Source organism: Ovis aries, chromosome Y (genome assembly GCF_016772045.2).
Source record: "Ovis aries strain OAR_USU_Benz2616 breed Rambouillet chromosome Y, ARS-UI_Ramb_v3.0, whole genome shotgun sequence".
NCBI lineage: Eukaryota > Metazoa > Chordata > Mammalia > Artiodactyla > Bovidae > Ovis > Ovis aries.
The window spans coordinates 12,670,153-12,694,074 of record NC_082741.1 but is presented as its reverse complement, the minus strand read 5'-3'; the positions used below and the strand labels follow the sequence as shown (position 1 = coordinate 12,694,074).

General features: G+C 47.2%; 3 pseudogenes; all 3 read left to right on the top strand.

Moving 5' to 3' along the window:
* The window catches only part of LOC132659074 (testis-specific Y-encoded protein 1-like), a 48,990-nt pseudogene extending 40,747 nt beyond the window's left edge, over positions 1 to 8,243 (top strand).
* Positions 8,244 to 13,122: 4,879 nt separating this feature from the next.
* Positions 13,123 to 15,337, top strand: LOC132658915 (testis-specific Y-encoded protein 1-like; annotated as a pseudogene).
* A 2,188-nt stretch (positions 15,338 to 17,525) lies between these two features.
* LOC132658914 (testis-specific Y-encoded protein 1-like) lies at positions 17,526 to 20,806 on the top strand (annotated as a pseudogene).
* Positions 20,807 to 23,922: the final 3,116 nt, after the last annotated feature.

Here is a 23,922-nt window from a genome sequence, read left to right as displayed (position 1 = left end):
AGAAAAATGTTGAAATATCGTTAAATGTTTTTAAATTTTTTCTGTCCCAGTTTTGCTATAATTTCTCAGAGGCTTTAAAAATATAACATATATTTTTATTTTATGTATTTATGATGTTTTTGTCATCATCCTTTATGTATTTGGAGTTATAAATTATGCAAATGTTAAAATTAACATCTTAAAGACATCAGTTAAATCTTGACTTTAAAAAAAAGCCAGTTTTATTTGAAAAGTGGGCCCCAGGTTTTATGAAACAGTTGCAAATGAGAAAGTATAAAAGGATTATATACAAAGAAAGAATCCAGTAATGAAATGGGTATTAAGTAGATGTCTATTTAGTGATGACTTTGTAGTTTATAAGTCGTTTATAATGCTGACAACAGATTTCATAGAAGTGCTGTCCTCTTTCTAACATTTACTTTAGTCTTGCCAGAGATTTCTTGTGGCTAAATTAATACTGTGGAGGTACAACTGACAGTTATTTTGTTTGGTAAGAATGTGAAATTCACCAGTTGCATAGTATGTTATTTGAGACCTGAAGGTTGTCAGCACTGAGCTGGAGTTGAAGGCAAGAAATCTAACCAAAGGGAACACATGAATACCAAGTCCCACAGATGTAAGCCTGTCCTTAGAAGGAAAAGAGAATAGCTTTCTGGAGCTGTGACTAAGCACCTCAGTTGGGGAAAAGACTAAAGACAATGGTAATGAAAAGAGTCTGTGTTAGTTTGGAAATTTTGTTTATGATTATATGTTCTACATCAGAATTCCAGTTCTTGCCAGAGTCATTTATCCTGGTGATTTACTAGAGTGCCACTCCTGTGATCAGATTGAGTGAGAAGTATTTGATTGCGTACCACCCTTCTCTCTTTAGGAGGAAGTAAGATGCTAAACTCCAATTAAAATGAATGCTGCTGCTTCTAAGTCACTTCAGTCGTGTCTGACTCTGTGCGACTCCATAGAGGGCAGCCGACCAGGCTCCTCTGTGCCTGAGATTCTCCAGGCAAGTATAAAAGAATACATTTGAATCAGTTCTGATGAGATGGATGAAACTGGAGCCGATTATACAGAGTGAAGTAAGCGAAAAAGAAAAACACCAATATAGTATACTAACACATATATATGGAATTGAGAAAGATGGCAATGATGACCCTGTATGCAAGGCAGCAAAAAAGACAGATGTGTATAGCAGACTTTTGGACTCAGAGGGAGAGGGAGAGAGTGGGATAATTTGGGAGAATGGCATTGAAACATGTATACTATCATGTAAGAATCGAATCACCAGTCTATGTCTGATGCAGGATACAGCATGCTTGGGGCTGGTGCACGGGGATGACCCAGAGGGATGTTGTGGGAAGGGAGGTGGGAGGGGGGTTCATGTTTGGGATCGCATGTACACCCGTGGTGGATTCATGTCAATGTATGGCAAAACCAATACAGTATTGTAAAGTAAAATAAAGTAAAAATAAAAATGAAAAAAAAATTAAAAAAAAAAAGAATGGAATGGGTTGCCATTTCCTTCTCCAGTGCATGCATGGATGCTAAGTTGCTTCACTCTTGTCTGACTTTGCAACTCTATGGACAGCAGCCTTCCAGGCTTCTCTGATCACAGGATTCTCCAGGCAAGAATACTGAAGTGGGTCACCATTTTCTTCTCCCATTAAAATGAATAAGTTAATTTAAAACATTAAAACAAGAATAGCTTGTATAGCTGGTGATGTTCTCATGGCGATCACAGTGATTCAGCAAAAACAGATAGGAACTGAGAAAACAATCAGGGTTGTGTCCACGTTAGTTCAAAAGGATTGATTTTCTAAGTAGTGTAAAGAAGATCCATTATGTATTATTACATGAATTAATTTTTCTGTAGATCTGATGTTCTTTTCACTTTCAGATCTGAATTGATCAGATGTCTGAGGATTGTGCTACAGTTTGAATTGTGGTCATCACCTGTTAAGAAGAGTAACACTTCAGTATGAATGTAATTTAAAGCGCACTGTGCCTTAAATATTCACTCCAGTGTTCTTGCCTGGAGAATCCCAGGGACTCGGGAGCCTGGTGATCTGCCATCTATGAGGTTGCCCAGAGTCGGACACGACTGAAGCGACTTAGCAGCAGCAGCAGTGCCTTAAACAAACAATAGTGTGTTTTCGTTGTTTTAAAGTATCATATTTATTTTTAAAACTTATGGAGCTGAATTATTTTGAGGAAAATGTTAACACTTTGTTCTTTCAATATAATGGAACTTAGGGGTAAAGACCACGATATCTGCTTAAAACATTGGGAAGAAAGAAAGAAGATAAAAGATTCCTCCCGTGTTTTGCCTCCAGTTAACAGGTGTTTTGAATAAATTGTCTCATCATCATAAGCCATAGTATGAACTCATCTGTTTGCAGAGTCTTTATATATTCCAATTATTCATATATTTTCTTGAGATTTTTGATAGAATTTAAGGAAAGAAGAAATATGCATTTGAATTTAATAAAAGGGTCTATTTTCTTAAAAACGTTGCCCAAGTGTAGTTTTATACCATTTGCTAACATATATTTTTTTCATCATTTTGTGTTGCCACTGTCATAAGAAGGGCATTTCCAAAGTAAAGCTATCAGAAGACAGGTCATAATTTTCAATTCATGTGATTAGAAGTTGCAGGAATTCTATACTAAGTAATCCTCACTTTTCTTAATATTGAAAGTTTTGATCTGTTTGTTGAGAGTGATTTTGCTTAGCATTTTAAATATTTCTCAAGTACAACAGCCATTAAGGTAATAAAACTAGCTGATCCTTTACAGAAAAAATAGATTGTATGTCATTTTATTCTCAAAAGCCATATGTTTTGTAAGCAAACGGTACTGAATTTGATGAATCATATAGTTATGTTGTGTAAGTGAAAATCTAATTTCATAACTAAATTCTGTAAACTAAGACTTCTGTAAATTTATCCCTTAGCTGAGATAAGAGAAAGGAAGGAACATCCACTGGAAAAATCAAGAAAGTGTTGCATGCAGTGTATTTTGGCCTTACTTTTTGTCACTGGTGTATTTATTTTATTTTATTTTATTTTATTTATTTATTTAAATTTTAAAATCTTTAATTCTTACATACGTTCCCAAACATGAACCCCCCTCCCACCTCCCTCCCCATAACATCTCTCTGGGTCATCCCCATGCACCAGCCCCAAGCATGCTGTATCCTGCGTCAGACATAGACTGGCAATTCGATTCTTACATGAGAGTATACCATGTTAGAATGCCATTCTCCCAAATCATCCCACCCTCTCCCTCTCCCTCTGAGTCCAAAAGTCCATTATACACATCTGTTTTTAACTCTTGGGAAAGGAATGTCTCCACATATGAAGAAGACCTCAGAGGGTTTGCCATAGCAGAGAGAGCAAAAACTCAGCAGTTTGCAAAGCAGAGGAGGATATACACTAGAACAAAAACCCTACCAGCACACTGATGCTAGACTTCCCATGACTAGAAGTGAAACTTTCTGTTGTTGAAAAGCCAGTTTGTAGTATTTTGACATAAGAAATTGAATGAAGGGAAACATTGGTGACAGCACATTTTATTCTCACTCTTTAGTAACTGTGAGGCACAGTGTTTCATCTTGAGATGCTTATGTGCAGTTTTACATGGAAGAATTATCTTGATACATGTCATGTAGGAATTGTATAGATACATTTTTGTCAAGCCTAGAAACTTTATTCAAAACTGAATGCTCCACATTAATTGGTGCTTAAAAGTGAGTGATCTCTTTTGCTTCCTTTCCCATCACTTGAAACATTCTGTAAGATACCCTGGAGGGAAGCACAAAGTAATATTTTAATGGAAACTTAACTCTTCTGTTTTGCAGGATTTTAGACTATGAGAACACATTTCTCGGCATCAAAATTTGACACTGCTCTCATTCAAATCAGACATTGTTACATAGATTCAGAAGCCAGGCTGGACCATGGACCCCCAACACTGAAGTTTCAGAAAGCAAACTTTTCATTTTTTTCAAATTATTTTAATGGGAAAACATTCAATTTACAATATTGGGTTAGTCTTTGTTTTACATCAACAAGAGTAGGTCACCAGTACACACGTGTTCCTGCATCCAGAACCTTCCTCCCACCTCACTCCCCAGACTATTGCTCTTTGTTGTCCCAGAGCACTGGCTTTGGGTGCCCTGCCTCATGCACTGAACTTGCACCAGTCATCTGTCTATGTAGGGTAATGTACATGTTTCAGTGCTATTCGCTCAAATCATCCCACCATTGCCCTCTCCACAGTCTGTTCTTTCCATCTCTGTCTCTTTTGCTGCCCTGCATGTAGGGTCATCATGACCATCTCTCCAAATTTCATACATATGCATTCCTATGCAGGATCTGTATTTCTCTTTCTGGCTTTACTTCATTCTGTAGAAGAGGCTCCTATTTCACCCACCTCTCTAGAATTGACTCAAATGTATTCATGTCCACAGCTGAGTAATACTTCACCATGTATGTATACCACCAATTTCTTATCCATTCATCTGCAGTGGATATCTAGATTGTTTCCATGTCCTAGCTATTGTAAATAGTCAGGGGATGAATATTGGTGTACACTTGTCTCTTTCAGTTCTGCTTTCCTTGGGGTGTATGTTGGGGTGATTGCTGGGTCATACGACAGTGCTATTTCCAGGTTTTTAAGAAATCATACGGTTTGTTGTGGCTATACCAGTTTTCACTCTTACACAACAGTGTAAGTTGGTTACTTTTCACTCCCTCTCCAGTGTTTCTTGTTTGAGACTTTGGTGATGGTAGTTGTCCAGTGTGAGACAACACCTCATTGTGGTATTGACTATCATCTCTATGATAATGAGTGATGTTGAGCATCTGTCCTGTGTTCATTAGCCATCTGTATATGTTCTCTGCAGAAATGTCTATTTAGTTATTTTCCCCACTTTTTGATCCAGTTGTTTATTTTTCTGGTATTGAGTTGCATGAGCTGCTTGTATATGTGGGAGATTAACTCTTGGGCAGTTTTTTGATTTGTTGTAATTTGCTTCAATTCTGAAGGCTGTCTTTTCACCTTGCTTACAGTTTCCTTCACTGTGCAGAAGCTTAGAAATTTAAATCAGCCTCTTTTCTTTCCTTCTGTGTTTATTTCCATTACTCTGGGAGGTGGGTTATAGAGGAGAACATCTTGCTGTGATTTCTGTCAGAGAGTGTTCTGCCTATGTTTTTCTCTAAGAACATTATAGTTTCCGGTCTCCCACTTAGGTCTTTAATCCATTTTGCATTTGTTTGTGTGTGCCATTAGAAAACATTTCATTCTTTAATGTGGTCGACCTGTTTTTCCAGAACTGCTTGTTAAAGAGGTTGTCTTTGCTCTATTGCATATTCATGCCTCCTCTGTCAAAGACAAGGTGTCCATGGCTGTGCGGCTTTGTCTCTGGACTCCCGATTTTGTTCCGTGGATCTGTATATCTGTTTTTGGCCCAGTACCTTATAATCTTGATGATTAGCTTTGTAGTATAGTCTGAAGTCAGGAAGTCTGATTCCTCCATTTCCATTGTTTCTCCAGAGTGATTTCCTCATTGGAGGTCTTTTGTGTTTCCACACATATTGTGAAACTACTTGTTCTAGTGCAGTGAAAAACACCGCTGGTGTTTTGATAGGGATTCCACAGTTTAATATGAGAATATTAATGTGACTGAATGTACTGATAGATTTCCTTGAGTTGCATACTCATGGTCACTATATTGATTCTTCTGATCCAAGAACATGGTATTCTTCTTCATCTATTTGTGCCAATTTGGTTTGTTTCACCATGCTTTTATTATTTTCTGTACCAGGTTCTTGCTTTCTTTAGGGGTGTATATTCCTAAATATTTGATTATCTTCCTTGGATGGTGAATGAGATGCTTTCCTTAAGTTCTCTTTCTCGTTTTTCATTGCTAGTGTATCAGAATGAAAGGGATTCCTGAGTATTAATTTTTTTATTCTGCAGCTATAATTGATTAGCTCAAGTAATTTTCTGCTGACATCCTTATTGTTCGCTGTGTGAAGGGTCATGTAATCTAACAGAAAAAAAAAATTTTCCAATCTGTATTCCTTTTATTTCCTTTTTCCCTGATTGCTGTGTCTAGGACTAATTTAAAAGCTAACTCCAATGTGTTTTTCACCTCAGAAAAGCTTACTGATGAAATTACGAAGCACTGAGAAATCTCAATTCTACCAGATTCCCACAATAAAATCATGAAGATCTTCAGGAGTTAGGGGTAACAGGGTAACTTTTTGGGTGGCTGGGAAGCAGAATCTGTTTAAGTGTTTAGAAAACTATATTATAATTAAGTTAGACTGGAATACATGTAGTCTTTCCTTCAGTTTCAGAAGATTCTGGAGCCCTAAGAGTAATGCAAGGCTTTCAAATTGAAACAAAAAACTTACCAAGAGCTCATCAAACTCTAACTCTGCACATTAGAAAAATTGTGTTACAGCGCTGTTATAATTTGTGAGCTTTATAGCCAAATTGGAGAATGGCAAAGACACCTTCAAGATGATTGTTCTGAAGATCCTGCTAAAACAGGTGAGGACACAGGGCAGGGAACAGGGGAGGCATGGAAGACCCCTGAATGAAGTGTGGTCCGAGGCAGAGGCAGGCTCCAAAGGCACAGCTGAGAAGAGTCTGTTAGGGCCACAGCTGTAAATGTCACAGCCATGACTTTGGGTGTCTCCCTCAGGCCTTCATCTGAGGAGGATCAGCACCCGAGGCCTTTAGGTCAGAAATGACAGGAGACAGAATACCAGAGTAGCCACCAGAGACAGTCATTGTTGTAAATGTGGATGATCCTTGGAAATAGCTGAGAGAGCGGGAGCCCAAGACCCATGCCCGTCAGTCAGAGCCCCTGTAGTTGCTCTCACTAGTGCAATGGCAAAGGCATGAGGTGGTCCACAAGCAAAGAGGAACTGGAAGTGGCTGCTATTCTCATCTGCTCTGAGTGCCAGATGAATTCAGACACATTCCTGCCATCTGTTGTGAAGACAGGGTGCAAGTCAGAGACCCAGGGCTTTCTTGCTGAAGACACACACACACACATAGACACACACACATACACACACACATACACATGCACACCACCCCCTTGCCTGAAGACACAGTGTGCAACAGGGACTGCAAATCCTGACATGAAAGCAATGACATTACACTACCCAGCACACACAAGTCAGGAGGAGGACAGTAGCGGTAGAAACAACCCCTGCTTGGGGGATGCAGACCACCCCAGATGCAGAAAACCACAAGGAACCCAGAGCCATGAGTGTGTCTGATGGTATGGTGGGGCCTGAGGACAGGAGTGGTGGCTGGGCAAGTGGAAGTACCCAGCATCCTTGGAAACTCCTATTCCAGTGTGCTCCTTCCATTCAAGACTAGGGCTGTTGCTATTTGATCTTCTGGCCCAGCATGTGGCCTGATGGCTCCTTGACCTCAAGGAGATTATGAACCACACTCAAGTTTCTGTCCTGATCAGCGACCAAGATAAAGACTTTCTTAGCTACAAGATCGACTTGAAGGTTAGTGAGGGAGACTGAGGATTGGTGGGTATGGGACTTGGTGGGATCATGATATCTATGCTCATGTGATGTGAAAATGTGCAGAGGCCTTGTGAAAGCTGTTAATGCCTGCCTGGGAACTTGCATCTAGAAGCTTGCACTTTTACCCTCATCCCTGTCCTGGAAGGTGCAGGTGTGGAGCGATCCAAGGTCCAGCTGCAAGCTAATTTTTTCCTTTGGGGACAACTCCTACTCCTGGAACATGGCGATCATTAAGGAGTATTACCTTGACATCAATGGTAAAGCATGGCTCCAGGGAAGTGTAGGTGTGGGAGGGGATGGATATCTACCTGCAGAATCTTCCCCTATGTTCCATGTCTTTCTGCAGGATATAGGGCACGTTATTCCACTCCACTCCACTGGTTCTTGGACCTTTAATGAGGAGCACGCAGCTGCAGGCTGGACATCAGGAGCCTTAAATTTCTCAACTGGTTGTCAGGCCACAACTGCCCAGAATCGAACAGGATTGTTGAGGTGGAGTTGCTTTGGGCCTGCATACAGTTGATGATTGATGTTGGAGTTCTTGGATGCTCACGAGAGTGTTCAGGCCTGGTTAGCCCTGGGCCAACCTTGCTTGTGTTGCCAGCAGACCATTGGTGAAGACTTGTTAGACAATCCTGTGACGTATTACCCTAGGAAGGAAGGTTCTGCCATGAGCGTTAACTGACAGAGACACATGTGGGGAGGGTGTCTGGAGGTGGGCCCTGAAGGGAGACACATGTGGGGTGAGTGTCGGAGGTTGGCCCTGAAAGGACAGCCATGTAGTGGCCAAGACACTGTCCTTTCCCAGATGGGGATGCTCAGGCTCATGCAAGCTGGCTGCAGAGCCAGATTTTGTGTTCTGCATGTAGCACATGACCTACTGAGACTGGGGACTTTGGAACTCAGTGTGTCCGTGAGTGAAGCAAGTCTCCTTCAATTTAGCTATGGTTGCAGTGTGAGAGTCCTAGGTGACACTACTAGAAACAGGATGAATTAAGTATCTTTGTCAGAATCATCCTTCCATGGGTCCTGCTATTCACCAGCCTTCTGTTGCTCAATGAGTTTAAGATGGCCTGTGCATTACACTCCCACCCCTTACCCTGGGAAAGCCTATCATTGAAAGAGTGTCCTATCCAGTGTCCCAGTGCACCTGTGTACTGACTTTGGGAACTTCTGTGAATTCACACATCCACCAATCAGCATCTCATCATGACCACACACGCTGCGCTGGAAGCTGCTTCAGGTTGCAGTCAGATAATACAGAAATGCAGGGAGCATAATGCAGGGAGCTCAAAGAGCAGGATATGGTGCCTCCTGACACCATCTCCAACACTGCTGGACACAGTGCTTTCAGCTCCTGAAACACCTGTGTTCCCTGTTTATGTTTGTGTCTCTGTGTCAAGCCTGTAAGTGTATACACATGTGTGCTTGTGTCGCCTGTGTTTATGTGTGTATGTGTGTGTCTGTGTCTGGTCCAGGGAAAAAGCAGAGATGAAGGCAACAAGAGAGGAGATGTCAAGTCTGAGGGTGGTTGGTCACCATATCTCTGCAGTGACCCTGTCCCAGATGGGAATAAGGGAAGGATGGCCAGTAATAACACAGGACCTTGGCTCCAAAAATCTGCAATGAGACAAAATGCAAAAACACGCTCACTATTTCTACCATGTTGTAGTAAGTGTTTGGACCAGGAAGAGTGGGTGCATGGTGTGTGGATTCACCCAGGGCAAATCAGGAGGGGTGGGGCTTTAAAACCACCTCCTGTGGAGTCCACAGTCTGTGCAGACATGAGCTGGCCTGTGGAAATAGTGGATGTGGATACAGAGGACCTGGGATAGTTGAGGAGACTAAGGTCTTGCTGAGAAGGACAGAGTCCGAAGAAGAAAGCGACACAGATTGCCTGCTGCACTGGAGACTCGTTCCACACACATGAGAAGGAGACCCAGGAAGGTCCTGGGCCAGTGCTGCCCAGGATCAGCCCATCAGCCAGCATGCTCTCTCCATAAGGGTGGCACACACTGCCACGATGCGACCCAAAACACGAGGCATGTAAAGTAATCTGTCCGTTCAAAACCATAGGCATCCTAAGAGAGACAAGGTATGAGCGTGGCATGCCTCCAGGCACTTCCAGTCTCCATGGCAGTGCAGCAAGGGGAAGAAAGTGCAGGTGTTGGTGGACATGTCTGTTCCTTTGCCAGTGTGTGCCTATGAGGAAGGGAATATGGAGGAAGCAAGGATGGTGGGCTTATTGCATGTCCCAAGGGACCTCAGGAGAGTGGGAGACAGGGAAGACCCTGGGGGCAGTTCGGGGCCTGCTGGTTTTCAGGGTCTAGGGAAAGTCCTGCCAAAGATACCCCATGGCTCATGCTGATAGCCCTGACATGAATTCCTTCTTTCCTCTGAGTTTGCCCCTGGCTTTGGGGGCCTGAGGAGCAAAGGTATGTGTCTCCACCCGGGGGAGGATTCTGGCTGTCTCTCTGGAGCAGGATCTCAGATTTTGTCATAGGGATTTGCACCAGGTGACACTCAGAGGGAAGCTGTGTCCCAGGTGATCATCTTCAATATTCTTGTGCCCAACCGAGGACTGGTTTCCTTGGCACATGGGCTGTGTAGGTAAGAAGGGTTGTCTGACTGTAGGGAGTCCTACCTGGGCCTAATGAGACCAACTGAAAGAGAGAATTCGCGTTTAGCAAATCAGTGAGCGTGGGTGGAATCAAGCCCTCTTGTTGTTTTTGAGATAGAAAAGCTGCTTTCTGCCCAAGGGAGGCATGAGCTGTGGGCCCAGAAAGGGCAGTTTTTCCAGGTCATCATCTGTTTGGGGATTCTGTGGGTCAGGGTAGTAATAAACAGAAGGGACTACGTGTGGAAATGCCGCCTTATATTTATGGCCTCAGGTTTCATGCCTTGTAACAGAAGAGACCCTCTATCTATGTGCACCTTCCTGACAATATTGTTATTTTTAAAAATATTTATTATTTTCATTTTTATATTATTTATTTATTTATTTTACTTTACAATATTGTATTGGTCTTGCCACACATAAACATGAATCCTCACAAACATTGGATCACACCCAGGACTATCACAATCTCTGGGGGCCTTGGAGGCTCAGGCGTCTCTTTGGCCTTTTCCTGCTAAAGGGAGATAGTACTTGGGAGCACAGTTAGACAGGTGCACATATAAAGCTACACAGATAGAAAGAACAGGGGGCTTCACTCAGAATGTTGTGGGCCCTAAGGGGTGGTAGGCTAGCCAAAGGGACATAGACATTGACCAGCAATGACCTAGATAGTTACACACCGAGGAAACTGCTCTCCAGTTCAGCTGAGCCCAGACGTCCTTGTTTTCTGGTCCCCTGAAGGATTGCGCAGACAATGGATCAGAATAGCCTGATTGGTACTGTGAAGCTGTCCAAGGTGATGGGAGAATGCAGAACGCAGGTGCAGGTCACTCCGCTGTCCAGGGCGAGCATTTCCAACCTGTCCGATTCTCTGCAGATCGGTCCCTGTCAGGAGCAAATGCCAAAATTTTGTAACCTTGGAGGCTAAGTCACAGAGTTGGAAGTGCAACATGACATGATCAATGAGCAAGTGCAAGAAAACAACCAGAACAAAGAAACTCGGGTGGTTACCAAAACTCATGTTCCTGGAGAAGAAAGCTTCTGTATATGTGCAAGTTTCCTGTCAGGGATGTTAGTGTGTACACACGCATGTGTGTGCATATGTGCACACAAAATTGCCTGACAGTACGCTTGAGAATATGAGTTGTCGGAACTGACCTAGCCACGTGATGGAAGTTGGATAGTGAAAACATGAAGGCCATAGGGAAAGTTACATACTCGGGCCATTAGAAGCACTGGAGCCAGGGTATCAATGCATGTTATCTCACTGAGTGAGCAATTTCTAAGTGGGATACTGTCATGCACCCAGGACGCCTGGCAGAAAGGAGAATCAGGAAGAAAGTGCCTGGGGGCCAGCAGTGAGAGTGCAGAGAATCCAAGACAGAACAGGCTGCAATCCGAGAAACAGAAGCTGTGGTGGGTGACCACACAGCCCCTTGGACATGCAGGTACAAAGGCCTTACCATCCTTCTCGAATGCTGGACATTCTTTCCCTGACCTTGCCATGAGCATGAGCACCCCTTGCCATTTTTGTGAGGTTTCAGAAATGGACCAGCATGGCAGCATAGGCACTTGCTACCTGCATAGTCTTCCAGTCTGAAACATCATTGTTTGTCCTCTTTGCACAAAGCATATATAGGGGGTCAGGACTATAGGATGTATTGCTTATATTGATCCCCTTGCTGCTCCCGGCCCCACAGGATTGGGTAACTGGGCAGGCTGGTACATGTTCTCACATGGAGAACAGAACCACTTTCAAAGGGCCTCGATAGGATAAATGGGCAGATGTGAATGTCTCCTGTGCCAGTGAGTCATGGAACTTAACATGGAGTTGTCCTTAGTGACTCACTGGCAGGTGTTTGAACAAGGTTCAGGGAGCTTCCTCATGCCAGCAGAGCACACCCCATTTCAGCCTCTGTGAAAAGTGTGGTCAAGCCACCTCAGGCCTGTGCAGGTTCATGTCTGTCCAGTGAGGGAGGGAGGGTTACCCAACCCCTTCTGTGGTTCAGCAGTGGCCGCCCACTGTTGGATTTCAAGTTTGAGAAAGCACTCTCCAAACCTGTGGACTAAAAACGTCTGATCTCCCATTGGTGCAACTCACTGAGGAGGAGAACAGCTTGCCTTCACTCCAAGGATAAGCTTCTGCTATGAGCGTTGGTGTCCATACAGTGGCAAAGGGCAACAGCACCACTTAAAGAGGTGGAGACACACAGACACCAGCCCTGGTACACACAAGGAAGGATTGCTCCAAACAGTGCTATGCCAAAGCAGAGACAAAGAGACAAAGAGAGAGCTCTGTACCCTAAGGTCCTGGTGTCCCTGAACAACGGAGATCAACATGGCAAACGGCGGGGTTTTTTTCCTACTCCCCTAGCATCTGGCAAGCAACAGTCTCTCTCTCCCATGGAGAAACGTATCCAGCCACTTGGCACCCCTGTGAATCCTTTGGATATTCAGGGGGTGCCCCCAGTTATTGAAGATCCTGTGGGACACAGGAGTGTGCCTTTCAGATTGTGGACCAGGAACCTGTGGTTGGAATTTCCAGATCTAGATCAATCACAGTGCCTGAGGTAGTGGCAGATGAAAAACTCACTAGCTCCCTGGAGCAGAATCTGGCCATGTGGTGGAGCTGGAGCCCAGAAAACATCCTTCTAGATGCCCTCCATTCTTGGGGCATGTCCATAGCATGCCATCCACTACCTTCTTGGCCAATGGTATAGATTTGGTTCAGCTGCCTCTGCATGGTTCACAACCTAGGGCCCCAGCTGTTTGGCTGATGTCTCAGGACCTGTTCACCCCTTCCTATAGTCTCAGGCCACCTCACACACACACACCAGCCATAGTCTCCCAACCATGCCCCACACTCCCCACATCAAAAACACTAGTGGGTCCCAGAGGATTACTGCACCCTGGACTGCCATTGCACACCACCTGCTGTGGTGCTATCATGTCCTGTCCGTTCACATATGACCCAGCCTGGGGTCATGGCCAGAGCCAAGAGGAACGTGAGAGGCAGTCAGAGGAATGTGGGAGCATCCTGGGACCCCAGACCTTCTTAGTTGTGAGCCCGGGTGCTCAGGGGGATGGGGCCTCAATGGTCTGTCCTGGTGATGCTGTGCATGGCTGGGACATTGCAGCCATCAGTGGTCACACCAGGCGAAGAAGCCACCCTCTTCATGGTGGCCTCAGGAAAGGACCGCGAGGCCCAGGTGGATGTAGTCGTGGCAGGGACCAGACGGATGTTCCAGCTGCTTCCAGAGGACATCATTGAGGATGTGGAGGTTGTGGCGGATGAGGAGCAGCAACAGGGGTCCTCCCAGGAGCTGGAGGAGAAGACAGTGGAGGAGCAGAGCCAGGAAAGGCCTGGAGGCCCGAGTGAGCTTCTGGCACTAGATGTGCTGCAGGCACTGGCACCCCGCAAGTGGAACTGAGCTCTGAGTGTGAGAAAAACCTCAGGGCCAAAGTTTGGTTCATGTGTAAGAGCCATCAGAGGAGGAAGCGTGACTTGGCTAAGAAGAGTGCCATCATCCACGGCATCCCTGGCTTCTGGGCCAAAGTGGTATCCTTTCTGCTACTCCTTGGGTTCTGCTGCTCAGGAGGAGGGGGAGGTGCAGAGGCAGGAGCAGGAGGAGGGGGGGAGGCAAGGGGGCAGGATGGGTGCTTGTGTGGATCCTGAAGGAAATGTGGTACTGTGCAATTGGCAGGCTCCAAAAGCACAGCTGAGTAGAGTCCGGGCAGGGCCACACCTGTAAGTGTCGCAGCCATGACTTTGTGTGTCTACTTCAGGCCTCCATCTGAGGAGGAACAGCCTCTATGTCAGAAATGACCAGAGACAGTACACCAGAGCAGCCTTAGCTGACAGTTATTGTTGTAAAGGTCAATGATCCCCAAAATAACTTAGATATGGGAGTCTCACATGCACATACACAAACCCACACAACATATGTACACATACACTAGCCAACACCAACCACTTTACTTTCAGACACGGTTTGTCACTATGACTGTAAGTCCTACCATGTAAGCAGTGACATGCCACTACCCAGCATACACAGGTCTGGGAAATAACAGCTATCAGAAATAGCCCCTGCTTGGGGAATGCAGACCACCTCAGATGCATAACACCATCAGGAACACAGAGCCATGAGCTTGTCTGATGGTATGGTAGGGCCTGAGCACATCAGTAGTGGCTGGGTAAGCGGAAGTGTCCAGCATCCTTGAAGATGCCTATTCCCGTGTCCTTCTTCCATCCCAGACTAGGGCTGATGCTCCCGGCTCTTCTTGGCCCAGCATGTGGCATAAATGGCACCTTGACCTCAAGCAGATTATGAACCACCCTCAAGTTTCTTGGTCATGATCACTGACCAAGATAAAGACTTTCTCAGCTACATGATCGACTTGAATGTCAGTGAAGGAGAGTGAGGACAAGTGGATATGGGACTTGGCGGGGTGTGTGAGGATCATGTTATCCATGTTCCTACACTGTGAGAGTCTTCGTGGAAGCTGTTAATACCTGCCTGGGAGGCAAGCTGAGGACCCTAGAAGCTTGCACCTTTTCCCTCCTCCCTATCCTAGCAGGTACAGGTGCGAGCCATCCACGGTCATGCAGCAAGCTGATCTTTTCCTTTCGGAACCATCCCAAATTCTTGAACACAGTGATCATTAAGGAGAATTACCTTGACATCACTGGTAAAACGTGAGTCCATGGGTGAAAATTGGGGGTGTGCAGGGGTGTGGATGATCCACCTATGGGATCCACACCCATCTCCCCTATCTTTCTGCAGGGTATAGGGTACATCGTTCCACTCCAGTCCCTTGGTTCTGGGACTTTGAACAGGGAACACCAGCTGCAGGCTGAGGACCAGGAGTCTTAACTTTCTCAACTTGTTGTCAGGCCACAACTGCCCAGAACCAAACAGGATTGCTGAGCTGGTATTGCTTTGGTCCTGCATACAGTTGATGATTGTTGTCGGAGTTCTTGGCTGCTCATGTGAGGGTTTGGGTCCTGCTCAGCCCAGGGCTGACCTTTCTCAGCAGCAAGATGTTGCCAGCACATCATCAGTGAAGACAAGTGGGATGATCTCCTGAAGGATTACCCCAGGGGGGAAGAGTCTTCCATGACAGAAACACATGTTGTGAAGGGGTCTGGAGGTGAACCATGAAGGGACAGCTGTGTACTAGCTGGGGCACTGTCCTTTCCCAAATGGGGATGCTCAGTCTCATGCAAGCTGGCTGAGGAGCCTGAATTTGGGTCATGCATGTAGCTGTTGTCCTGCTGAGACTGGGGGATTGGGGATTCAGTGTGTCCGTGAGTGAAACAAGTCCCCTCAAATCAGTTGTGGTTGCATAGTGAGAGTCCTAGGTGTTACTACTAGAGGCAAGGTGAATTAAGTTTCTTTGTCAGAATCATCCTTCCATGGGTCCTGCCATCCCCTGGCCTCTTGTTGCTCACTGAGTTTGAGATTTCCTGGACCTTACACTCCTGCCCCTTACCCTGGGAAGGCCTATCATTGCAAGGGTGTCCTCTCTGGGGTCCCAGTGCACCTGTGTGCTGACTTTGGGATCTTCTGTGAATTTCCACATCCACCACCCGGTGGCTCAGAGCCACCACACATGCTGCATTGGAAGCGGCTTCAGGCTACCTTGGGAAAATATGGAAGAGCTCGGGGAGGAGGTGGACAGGAAGCCACAGGAGAGGACATGGTGCCTACTGACTCCATCTCCGACATTGCAGCGACCAACCACCCTTAGACTGGGGACGCCTCGTGCTTCCTCTTATGGTTGCTCAGCACCTTCCTGTCACCCTCATATCTACGACTGCCCTAGGCCCAAAACACACACACACACACACACACACACACACACACACACACACACACAACATGTTTGAAACAAGCACATGTGTGCATAAACACACATGCTCAGCATGGGTACACAAACAGTAACAGGGAACACAGGCTCCTGAAACATCTGTGTTTCCTGTTTGGGTTTGTGTCAACATGCTGAGCATGTGTGTGTATACACACATGTGCTTGTTTCAAACGTGTGTGTGTGTGTGTGTGTGTGTGTGTGTGTGTGTGTGTGGTGCCTATGGCAGTGGCAGAGATGAAGGTGACAGGAGAGGAGGTGCTGAGTAACCATAAGAGGAGGTAGGAGGTGTCCACATTGTAAGGGTGGTGGTTTGCCATATCTCTGCAGTGACCCTGTCAAAGATGTGAATGAGGAAAGGACAGCCAGTGGTAACTCCGGACCATGGCTCCAGAGATCTGCAATTATATCAAATATAAAAACACACTCACCATTTCTACCTTTTTATCATGTATGTTTGGACAGGGAAGAGGGGATGCATGGTCTGAGGATTCACCCAGCACAAATAAGATGGGGTGAGTCTTTGAAACCACTGGCTGTGGAGCCCTGTCTGTGGGCACATGGGCTGTTCTGTGGAAATGTGGACATGGCTATGGCAGGACGGGGATGGTGAGGAGGCTAAGGTCCTGCAGAGAAGGGCAGAAACTCAAAGGAGAAGAGGCACAGATTGTCTGCTGCACTGGAGTCTTGTTCCACATATGTGAGGAGAACCACGAATGTCCTGGACCAGTTCTGCCCAGGATCAGCCCATCATCCAGCACACTCTTTCCATGAGGATGGCACACACTCACATTATGTGACGCAAAACACAAGATGAGCTAAGGTAGGCTGTCTGTGAAAAACCACAGGCATCCATGGAGAGACAGGGTGTGAATGTGGCATGCCTCCAGGCACTTCCAGCCTCCCAGGCAGGTAGGCAAAGAAAGCACAGGGGTGGGTGTCTGTATGTGGCCCTCTGCCAGGATGTGCCTGTGAGGGAGGGAACAGGTAGGAAGCAAGAATGGTGGGCTTATTGCATGTCTGAAGGGACCTCTGGGGATTGGGAGACAGGGAAGCCCCTGGGGTCAATTTGGAGCCTGCTGGTTTTCAGGGTCAGGGTCTAGGCAATAGCAGTCCTGCCAAAGATAACCAACCCATGGCTCATGCTGAAAGTCCTGACATGAATTCCTTCTTTCCTCTGGGGTCATGCCCCAGGCTATGGATCTAGACGGGCAAAGGTGCAAATGCACCTGAGGGAGGATTCTGGCAGTCTTCCTGGAGCAGATTCTCTGATTTTGACATAGAGGATCTGCACCAGGTGACACTCAGATGGACCCTGCCTTCCCACTGACTCTCTTAGATGTCTTTGGGCCCAACCAAGGACAGGCTTCATTGGCACTTCAGCTGTGTGGGCAAGCAGGTATAGCTGATTGTATGAAGACCTACCTGGCCCTAATGAGAACAACTGAAAGGGAGTCTTGGTATTTAGTAAATCAGTGAGGCATGGGTGGTTCAAGCAGTCTTGTTGCTGTCACAGAGTTAGAAGTGCAACCTGACATGATTGATGAGCAAGTGAAAGAAAATTGCCAGGACAATGAAAGTCAGGTGCTTACCAAAATTCATGTTCCTGGGGAAGAAAGCTTGTACTTCTGCATATGTGCAAGTTTCCTCTCAGGGACGTTAGTGTGTTCACGCATGTGCGTGCAGATGCACCTGCCAGTACGTTTATGAGTATGAGCTGTCAGAACCGACCTAACCAGGTGATGGAAGTTGAATAGTAAAAACACAAAAGCCATAGGGAAAGGTACGTCGACTCTAGCTAGCAGAAGCATTGAAGCCAGGGTACTTACTGATCCCCGTTATCTCACTGAGTGAGCAAGTTTTGAGTGGAATCACAGTGGTACATGAAGGATGCCTGGCAGAAAGGAGAGGCAGGAATAAAGTGCCTGGGGGCGACCAGTGAGAGTGCAGAAGATCTGAGACACAGAACAGGCTGCAATCCCAAACACAGTAGCCATGGCGGGTGACCCCACAACCCCTTGAACACCCAGATACAAGGGCCTTTCCATCCTTCCCAAGTGCCAGGCATATTTTCCCTGACCTTATCATGAGCATGACCAACCCTTGCCTTTTTCAGGTGGTTTCAGTGATGGACCAGAACTGCAGCATAAGCACCTGATAAGTGCAGTCTTCCAGTTTGAATCATCACTCTTTGTACTCTTTGCAAAACACATATATTGGGTATCAGGACTATAGGACGGATGGCTTAGATTGATCCTCTTGTGGCTCCCAGCCCCACAGGTTTGGGTGACCAGGCAGGCTTGAATGTGTTCTCACGTGGAGAACAGAACCACTTTGAAAGGACCTCGATAGGGTAAATTGGCAGCCGTGTAAGTTTCTGGCACCAGTGGGTCATGGAACTTAATGGGGAGCTGTCCTTACCGTCTCCCTGGCAGGTATTCAAATAATGTTCAGGGAGTACCCTAAGGTGCCAGGCCATGCCCCATTTCTCCAACTGTGCAAAGTATAGCCAAGCCACCTGAGGCCTTTGCAGCATTCACATCTGCCCAGTAGGGAGGGAGGGTAGCACTGCACCTTCTGCAGTTCAGCGTGACCATCCACTGTTGACTTTCAAGTTTGAAAAACCACTCTCTGAATGTGTGGACTAACAAAGTCTGAACTCCCGTGGGTGCAACTCACTAAGGAGGAGCAGGGCTTGCCTTCTCATATAAACTTCTCATATGAGAGCTGGTGTCCAGAGAGTGGCAGACAGAAACAGCACCACTTAGAGAGATTGAGACAAACAGACACCAGCCCTTGGTACACACATGGAAGGATTGCCCAAAACAGTGCTATGCCAGAAGCAGAGATGAAGAGACACAGAGCCAGCTCTGTACCCTAAGGCTCTGGTGTCCCTGAACAGTGGAGATCAACTGTAGCCAACAGTGGGGTTTTTCCCTTCTCCCCTAGCATCCGGACAACAACAGGTTCTCTGTCCCAGTGAGAAAAGTATCCAGCCATGCAGAGCCCCTGCCTATCCTTTGGATACTCAGGGAGAGTTGTCAGTTATTGAGGGTCCTGAGGGACACAGGAGTGTGCTGTTTGGACTGCGGAGCAGGAACCCATCGTTGGAATTTCCAGAGCCCGGTCAATGACAGCACCTGGGGTATCAGTAGATGCAAACCCATTACCTCCCTGGAGCGGTATATGCCATGTGGGTGTGCTGCAGCCCAGGAACCGTGGAAGATGCCCTGCGTTTGAGGGGTGTGTTCATAAGGTTCGCCCACCACACTCTCGTTCATTGGACTAGATTTAGGCCAGCGGCTGTGTGTGGCTCACAGCCTAGGGACCCGCCTATTCGGCTGATTTCCCCAGGACCTGTTCACCCATTCTTATGCTATCTGCCACACCTTTCTTCAGCCTCAGGCCACTGGACACAAACCAGCCCCTGCTTTCCTACCATCCCCCTCACTCCCTGCCACCGAAGAGCTAGTGGGTCCCACAGGATTATTGAAGAATGACCCCCATTTGCACACCACTTGTTGTGCTATTATATCCTGTCCCTTCGCCTCTGCCCCAGCCTGGGGTCACGATCAGGGCCAAGAGGAGAGCGAAATGCAGTCAGAAGAATGCAGGAACATCCCGGGATACCGGACCTTCCTAGTTGTGAGCCCTGGTTTCAGGGCGCTGGGGTTGGTGGCCTGCCATCCTCAGGCTTTTTGAGGCTAGGACTTTGAAGCCACAAGTTGTCATGCCAGGCAAAGGAGCCACACTATGCAGGTTGGAGGGAGTGGATAATGGTGAGCCCCTGGTGGATGGAGATGTGGTGGGGATTGGGTGGTTGTTCCAGCTGCTTGCGGAAGACGTCATGGAGGAGGTGGAGGTTGTGGCAGATGAGGAGCAGCAAAAGGGGTTCTCCCAGGAACTGAGAAGACAGTGGAGGAACAGGGGCAGGAAAGGCCCGGGAGCACTACTGAGCTTCCAGGGCAAGATGCGCTGCAGGCACTGGCTGCCCTGCTGGTGGAACTGAGCTCTGAGCATAAGAAGAACTGCAGGGCCTACTTCCAGTTCATGTGCAAGAACCATCAGAGAAGGAAGCCTGATGTGGCTTGGAGGAGCACCATCGTCTGGGGCATCTCTTGCTTCTGGGCCATAGCTGTACCCTTTCTGCTGCTCTTTGAAGTCTGTTGCTCAGGAAGAGGAGGAGGCACACAAACCTTTTCCCTCTTCTCTATCCTGACAGGTGCTGTTGCGGAACCATCGATGGTCCTACTGCAAGCTGATATTTTCCTTTCAGGACCCTCTACTTCTTGAACACAGTGACCACTAAGTAGAATTACCTTGACACCACTTGTAAAACTTGGTTCCTGGGGTGATGAGTGTGGGTGTGTAAGGTTGTGGATTGTCCATCTGTGGGATCCACACCCATCTCCAGTGTCTCCCTGTAGGGTACAGGGCACATTGTTCCACTCCTGTCCACTGGTTCTGGGACTTTGAACGGGGAGCATCAAGCCGCAGTGTGGACACCAGGAGCTTTAACTTTCTCAGCTGGTTGTCAGGTAACAACTGTTCAGAATCGAACAGGATTGCTGAGGTGTGGGTGCCTTGGGCCTGAACACAGTTAGCAATTCATTTTGGGATTCTTGGCTGCTGGCTAACCTTGCTTGTATTGCCAGCAGATTTTCAGCCAAGATGTGTGGGACAATCCCCGGAAGTATTACCCTGGGCAGGAATCTTCTTCCATGAGAGTAACTGACAGAAACATATGTGGAGATGGGATCTGAAGGTAGGCCCTGAAGGGACACTTGTGTGATACTACAGGGACACTGTCCTTTCCCAAATGGGGATGCTCAGTCTCATGCAAGCTGGCTGTGGAGCCTGAATTTGGGCTGTGCATGTAGTAGGTGACCTCCTGAGACTGTTTATTTGGGGACTTGGTGTGTCCGTGAGTGAAGCAAGTCCACATCAAATCAGCTGCCGTTGCAGCACCAGACTCCAGGTGATACTACTAGATGCAGCGTGTATTAATCATCTTTGTCAGAATCATCCTTTGTGGGTCCGTCCATCCCCTGGCCTCCTGCTGCTCACTGAGTTTGAGATTTCCTGGGCACTTCACTCCCGCCCCTTATCCTGGGAAGGCCTATCATTGAAAAGGTGTCCTCTCCAGGGTCCCAGTGCACCTGTGTGCTGACTTTGGGATCTTCTGTGAATTTCCACATTCACCACTCAGTGTCTCACAACCACCAAACATGCTGTGCTGAAAGCGGCTTCAGGCTGCCTTGAGAAAATATGGAAGAGTTCGTGGAGAAGGTGAACAGGGAGCCCCAAAGGCAGGACATGGTGCCTACTGTCGCCATCTCCGACACTGCTGGCCTCGGTCGTATTCACCTCCTGAAACACCTATGTTCGTTGTTTGCGTTTGTGTTCCTGTGCTGAGCATGTGTGTGTATACACACATGTGCTTATTTATGCTGGCTCTGTGTGTGTGTGTGTGTGTGTGTGTGTGTGTGTGTGTGTGTGTGTGTGTGTGTGCGTGTCCAGCCAAGGGCAGAGGCACAGATGAAGGCGGCAGGAGAGGAGCTGCTGAGCAACCATAAGAGGAGACATGAGGCGACCAGGCTGAAGGTGGTTTGTCGCTGTATCTCTGCACTGGCCCTGCCCAGGATGGGAATGAGGAAAGGATGGCCAGTGATAACTCCAGACTTTGGCTCTAGATATCTGCAATTAGACCAGATACAAAACATGCTCATCAGTTCTACCATCTTGTTGCGTGTGTTTGGACCAGGAAGAGGGGGTTCATGGTCTAAGGATTCACACAGAGCAAATCACGTGGGGTGGGGCTTTGAAACCACTGCCTGTGGAGCCCTCAGTGTGTGGGGCTGTGGGCTGGCCTGTGGAAATGGTGGATGTGACTATGGCAAGACCTGGGATAGTGAGGGTAATGTCCTGCCAACATGGGCAGAGACCTGAAGGAGAAAGAGTCATAGACTGCCTGCTGCACTGGAGACTTGTTCCACACACATGTGAAAAGGAGAACTGGGAAGGTCCTGGGCCAGTGCTGCCCTGGATCAGCCCAGCAGCCAGCACACGCCCTCCCTGAGGGTGGCACACACTGGCACGATATGACACAAAACATGAGAATGTGCTAAAGTATGCTGTATCTGCCAAACCACAGGCATCCTAGGAGAGACATGGTCTGTAAGCATGGCATGCCTCCAGGCACTTCCAGCCTTCCTCCCTGGCAGTGCCCAAAGGTGAGGAATGTGCAAGTGGGTTTCCCTGTGTGACCCTATCCGGGATATGCCTGTGAGGAAGGGAACAGAGAAAAGACAAGGGTGGTGGGTAAACTGCATGTCCTAAGGGACCTCAGGGGAGTGGAGACAGAGAAGCCCCAGGGGCAGTTCAAGGTCTGCTGGATTTCAGGGTCCAGACTCTAGGCAGTAGCAGTCCTGCCAAAGATACCCCATGGTCTGTGCTGAAAGTTCTGACATGAATTCCTCCTTTTCTTTGGGGTCTTGCCCCTCGCTTTGGGGGCCTGAAGGGCAAAGGTGCACGTCTGCACCTGAAGGAGGATTCCGGTAGTCTTGCTCGAGCAGAATCTCTGATTGCATTGTAGGGGATCTGCACCCAGGTGACACTCAGAGGGATGCTGCCTTCCAGGTGACCGTCTTGGATGTCCCTGGGCCCACCCGGGCACTGGCTTCCTTGGCACGGGTGCTGTGTAGGGAAGCAGGGATGCGTGACTGTAGGGAGTCCTACCTGGGCCTAATGAGAGCAACTGAAAGAGAGCCTTGGCATTTAGCAAATCACTGAGGCATGGGTGGTTCAAGCCCTCTTGGTCCATTTGAGATAGTAACGCTGCTTTCTGTCCAAGGGAGGCATTAGCTCTGGGCCCAGAACCTGCAGGTTTCCCAGGGCATCATTTGTTTGGGGATGCCACGTGCATGGGTAGTATTAAACAGAAAGGAAGATGTGTAGGGATGCCACCTTACTTTTATGGCCTCCGGTTCCATTCTGTGCTTTGGAAGAGACCTTGTATCTACGTGCACCTTCTTCACAACCTTGGATCAGACCCAGGCCCATCACAGTCTCTGGGGGCTTTTGGAGGCTCAGGCATTTCTGGCCTTTTCCTGCTACATGGAGATAGCACATGGGGGCACAGGTAGATGGTGCACACAGAAAGCTACACAGATAGGAAGAACAGGGTCCTCACTCAGAATGTTATGGGCTGTAACGGGTGGTAGGCTAGCAAGAGAGGCACAACACTGACAAGGAATGACCTAGGTAGGTGGACACCGAGAAAGCAGTTCTTCAAGTCAGCTGAGCTCAGAGGTCTTTGTTTTCTGGTCCCCTGAAGGAATGCACAGGCAATGGATCAGGCCAATGTGACTGGTACTGTTGAGATGTCCAAGGTGATGGGAGAATGAAGAAGGCAGGCACATGTTATACAGCTGTTCATGGCAAGTGCTTCCAACCCTGCCTGCTGCTCTGCAGGCCAGTCCCTGTCAATAGCAAATGCCAAGATTTTGCAACCTGTGAGGATAAGGCACAGAGTTAGAAGTGTAACGTGACATGATCCATGACCAAGTGAAAAAAAAAAAAAAAAAACCAGGAAAAAGAAATTTGAGTGCTTACCAAAATTCATCTTCCTGGAAAAGAAAGCTTGTACTTCTACATATGGACAAGGTTCTTCTCAGGGATGTTACTATGTACACGTGCATGGTTGTGCACATGTGAGTGTAGAAATCCCTGCTAGTACGCTTGTCAGTATGAGCTATTGCAACTGACCTAGCCAGGTGATGGAAGTTGGATAGTGAAAACATGAAGTTCTTAGGGAAAGGTACATAGTCTCTGGCCAGCAGAAGCACTGAAGCCAGGGAATCACTCCCCGTTATCTCAC